Consider the following 6,000-nt stretch of genomic DNA (forward strand, 5'->3'; position numbering starts at 1 on the left):
ATCCAACTACCACTGAGGTTTATACCTGTATTGGCTCTAACAATCCAACTACCATTGAGGTTTATACCTGTATTGGCTCTAACAATCCAACTACCACTCAGGTCTATAGCTATATTGGCTCTAACAATCCAACTATTACTGAGGTCTATACCTGTATTGGCTCTAACAATCCAACTGCCTCTGAGGTCTATACCTGTATTGGCTCTAACAATCCAACTACCACTGAGGTTTATACCTGTATTGGCTCCAACAATCCAACTATTACTGAGGTCTATACCTGTATTGGCTCTAATAATCCAACTGCCTCTGAGGTTTATACCTGTTTTGGCTCTAACAATCCAACTACCACTGAAGTCTATACCTGTATTCGCTCTAACAATCCAACTACCACTGAGGTTTGTACCTGTATCGGCTCTAACAATCCAACTACCACTGAGGTTTATACCTGCATTGGCTCTAACAATCCAACTACCACTGAGGTTTATACCTGTATTGGCTCTAACAATCCAACTACCACTGAGGTCTATACCTGTATTGGCTCTAACAATCCAGCTACCACTAAGGTCTGTACCTGTATCCTCTCTAACAATCCAACTATTACTGAGGTCTATACCTGTATTGGCTGTAACAATCCAACTATTACTGAGGTCTATACCTGTATCCTCTCTAACAATCCAACTACCACTGAGGTCTATACCTGTATTGGCTCTAACAATCCAACTACCACTGAGGTTTATACCTGTATTGGCTCTAACAATCCAACTACCACTAAGGTCTATACATGTATTGGCTCTAACAATCCAACTACCACTGAGGTCTATACCTGTATTGGCTCTAACAATCCAACTATTACTGAGGTCTATACCTGTATTGGCTCTAACAATCCATCTACCACTGAGGTCCATACCTGTATTGGCTCTAACAATCCAACTGCCTCTGAGGTCTATACCTGTATTGGCTCTAACAATCCAACTACCACTGAGGTTTATACGTGTGTTGGTTCTAACAATCCAACTACCACTGAGGTCTATACCTGTATTGGCTCTAACAATCCAACTGCCTCTGAGGTCTATACCTGTATTGGCTCTAACAATCCAACTACCACTGAGGTTTTTACCTGTATTGGCTCTAACAATCCAACTACCACTGAGGTTTATACCTGTATTGGCTCTAACAATCCAACTACCACTGAGGTCTATACCTGTATTGGCTCTAACAATCCAACTACGACTAAGGTCTATACCTGTATTGGCTCTAACAATCCAACTACCACTAAGGTCTGTACATGTATTGGCTCTAACAATCCAACTACCACTGAGGTTTATACCTGTATTGGTTCTAACAATCCAACTACCACTGAGGTCTATACCTGTATTGGCTCTAACAATCTAACTACCACTGAGGTTTATACCTGTATTGGCTCTAACAATCCAACTACCACTGAGGTTTATACCTGTATTCGCTCTAACAATCCAACTACCACTAAGGTCTATACCTGTATCGGCTCTAACAATCCAACTACCTCTGAGGTCTATACCTGTATTGGCTCTAACAATCCAACTACCACTAAGGTCTATACCTGTATCGGCTCTAACAATCCAACTACCAGTGATGTTTATACCTGTATCGGCTCTAACAATCCAGCTACCACTAAGGTCTATACCTGTATTGGCTCTAACAATCCAACTACCACTGAGGTCTATACCTGTATTGGCTCTAACAATCTAACTACCACTGAGGTTTATACCTGTATTGGCTCTAACAATCCAACTACCACTGAGGTCTATACCTGTATTGGCTCTAACAATCCAACTACCACTAAGGTCTATACCTGTATTGGCTCTAACAATCCAACTACCACTGAGGTTTATACCTGTATTGGCTCTAACAATCCAACTACCACTGAGGTCTATACCTGTATTGGCTCTAACAATCCAACTACCACTAAGGTCTATACCTCTATCGGCTCTAACAATCCAACTACCAGTGATGTTTATACCTGTGTCGGCTCTAACAATCCAGCTACCACTAAGGTCTATACCTGTATTGGCTCTAACAATCCAACTACCACTGAGGTCTATACCTGTATTGGCTCTAACAATCTAACTACCACTGAGGTTTATACCTGTATTGGCTCTAACAATCCAACTACCACTGAGGTCTATACCTGTATTGGCTCTAACAATCCAACTACCACTAAGGTCTATACATGTATTGGCTCTAACAATCCAACTACCACTGAGGTTTATACCTGTATTCGCTCTAACAATCCAACTACCACTAAGGTCTATACCTGTATCGGCTCTAACAATCCAACTACCACTGAGGTCTATACCTGTATTGGCTCTAACAATCCAACTACCACTAAGGTCTATACCTGTATCGGCTCTAACAATCCAACTACCAGTGATGTTTATACCTGTATCGGCTCTAACAATCCAGCTACCACTGAGGTCTATACCTGTATTGGCTCTAACAATCCAACTACCACTGAGGTCTATACCTGTATTGGCTCTAACAATCTAACTACCACTGAGGTTTATACCTGTATTGGCTCTAACAATCCAACTACCACTGAGGTCTATACCTGTATTGGCTCTAACAATCCAACTACCACTAAGGTCTATACCTGTATTGGCTCTAACAATCCAACTACCACTGAGGTTTATACCTGTATTGGCTCTAACAATCCAACTACCACTGAGGTCTATACCTGTATTGGCTCTAACAATCCAACTACCACTAAGGTCTATACCTCTATCGGCTCTAACAATCCAACTACCAGTGATGTTTATACCTGTGTCGGCTCTAACAATCCAGCTACCACTAAGGTCTATACCTGTACTGGCTCTAACAATCCAACTACCACTGAGGTCTATACCTGTATTGGCTCTAACAATCTAACTACCACTGAGGTTTATACCTGTATTGGCTCTAACAATCCAACTACCACTGAGGTCTATACCTGTATTGGCTCTAACAATCCAACTACCACTAAGGTCTATACATGTATTGGCTCTAACAATCCAACTACCACTGAGGTTTATACCTGTATTGGCTCTAACAATCCAACTACCACTGAGGTCTATACCTGTATTGGCTCTAACAATCGAACTACCACTAAGGTCTATTCCTGTATTGGCTCTAACAATCCAACTACCACTGAGGTTCAAACCTGTATTGGCTCTAACAATCCAACTGCCTGTGAGGTCTATACCTGTATTGGCTCTAACAATCCAACTACCACTGAGGTTTATGCCTGTATTGGTTCTAACAATCCAACTACCACTGAGGTCTATACCTGTATTGGCTCTAACAATCCAACTGCCTCTGAGGTCTATACCTGTATTGGCTCTAACAATCCAACTACCACTGAGGTTTATACCTGTATCGGCTCTAACAATCCATCTACCACTGAGGTTTATACCTGTATTGGCTCTAACAATCCAACTACCACTGAGGTCTATACCTGTATTGGTTCTAACAATCCAACTACCACTAAGGTCTATACCTGTATTGGCTCTAACAATCCAACTGCCTCTGAGGTCTATACCTGTATTGGGTCTAACAATCCACCTACCACTGAGGTTTATACCTGTATCGGCTCTAACAATCCAACTACCACTGAGGTTTATACCTGTATTGGCTCTAACAATCCAACTACCACTGAGGTTTATACCTGTATTGGCTCTAACAATCCAACTACCACTCCGGTCTATACCTATATTGGCTCTAACAATCCAACTATTACTGGGGTCTATACCTGTATTGGCTCTAACAATCCAACTGCCTCTGAGGTCTATACCTGTATTGGCTCTAACAATCGAACTACCACTGAGGTTTATACCTGTATTGGCTCCAACAATCCAACTATTACTGAGGTCTATACCTGTATTGGCTCTTACAATCCAACTGCCTCTGATGTTTATACCTGTTTTGGCTCTAACAATCCAACTACCACTGAGGTTTATACCTGTATTGGCTCTAACAATCCAACTACCACTGAGGTTTATACCTGTATCGGCTCTAACAATCCAACTACCACTGAGGTTTATACCTGTATTGGCTCTAACAATCCAACTACCACTGAGGTTTATACCTGTATTGGCTCTAACAATCCAACTGCCACTGAGATCTATACCTGTATTGGCTCTAACAATCCAGCTACCACTAAGGTCTATACCTGTATCCTCTCTAACAATCCAACTATTACTGAGGTCTATACCTGTATTGGCTCTAACAATCCAACTATTACTGAGGTCTATACCTGTATCCTCTCTAACAATCCAACTACCACTGAGGTTTATACCTGTATTGGCTCTAACAATCCAACTACCACTAAGGTCTATACATGTATTGGCTCTAACAATCCAACTACCACTGAGGTCTATACCTGTATTGGCTCTAACAATCCAACTATTACTGAGGTCTATACCTGTATTGGCTCTAACAATCCAACTACCACTAAGGTCTATACATGTATTGGCTCTAACAATCCAACTACCACTGAGGTCTATACCTGTATTGGCTCTAACAATCCAACTATTACTGAGGTCTATACCTGTATTGGCTCTAACAATCCAACTGCCTCTGAGGTCTATACCTGTATTGGCTCTAACAATCCAACTACCACTGAGGTTTATACCTGTATTGGTTCTAACAATCCAACTACCACTGAGGTCTATACCTGTATTGGCTCTAACAATCCAACTGCCTCTGAGGTCTATACCTGTATTGGCTCTAACAATCCAACTACCTCTGAGGTTTATACCTGTATTGGCTCTAACAATCCAACTACCACTGAGGTGTATACCTGTATTGGCTCTAACAATCCAACTACCACTAAGGTCTATACCTGTATCGGCTCTAACAATCCAACTACCACTGAGGTGTATACCTGTATTGGCTCTAACAATCCAACTACCACTAAGGTCTATACCTGTATCGGCTCTAACAATCCAACTACCACTGAGGTCTATACCTGTATTGGCTCTAACAATCCAACTGCCACTGAGGTTTATACCTGTATCGGCTCTAACAATCCAGCTACCACTAAGGTCTATACCTGTATTGGCTCTAACAATCCAACTACCACTGAGGTCTATACCTGTATTGGCTCTAACAATCCAACTACCACTGAGGTTTATACCTGTATTGGCTCTAACAATCCAACTACCACTGAGGTCTATACCTGTACTGGCTCTAACAATCCAACTTCCACTAAGGTCTTTACCTGTATTGGCTCTAACAATCCAACTACCACTGAGGTTTATACCTGTATTGGCTCTAACAATCCAACTACCACTGAGGTCTATACCTGTATTGGCTCTATCAATCCAACTACCACTGAGGTCTATACCTGTATTGGCTCTAACAATCCAACTACCACTGAGGTTTATACCTGTATCGGCTCTAACAATCCAACTACCACTGAGGTCTATACCTGTATTGGCTCTAACAATCCAACTACCACTGAGGTCTATACCTGTATTGGCTCTAACAATCCAACTACCACTAAGGTCTATACCTGTATTGGCTCTAACAATCCAACTACCACTAGGTCTATACCTGTATTGGCTCTAACAATCCAACTACCACTGAGGTCTATACCTGTATTGGCTCTAACAATCCAACTACCACTGAGGTCTATACCTGTATTGGCTCTAACAATCCAACTGCGTCTGAGGTCTATACCTGTATTGGCTCTAACAATCCAACTACCACTAAGGTCTATACCTGTATTGGCTCCAACAATCCAACTGCCACTGAGGTTTATGCCTGTATTGGCTCTAACAATCCAACTACCACTGAGGTCTATACCTGTTTCGGCTCTAACAATCCAACTACCACTGAGGTTTATACCTGTATTGGCTCTAACAATCCAACTACCTCTGAGGTTTATACCTGTGTTGGCTCTAACAATCCAACTACCACTGAGGTTTATACCTGTATTGGCTCTAACAATCCAACTACCACTGAGGTCTATACCTGTATTGGCTC

This window comes from Sinohyriopsis cumingii, chromosome 9, assembly GCF_028554795.1.
Source record: "Sinohyriopsis cumingii isolate HCF-2022 chromosome 9, ASM2855479v2, whole genome shotgun sequence".
NCBI lineage: Eukaryota > Metazoa > Mollusca > Bivalvia > Unionida > Unionidae > Sinohyriopsis > Sinohyriopsis cumingii.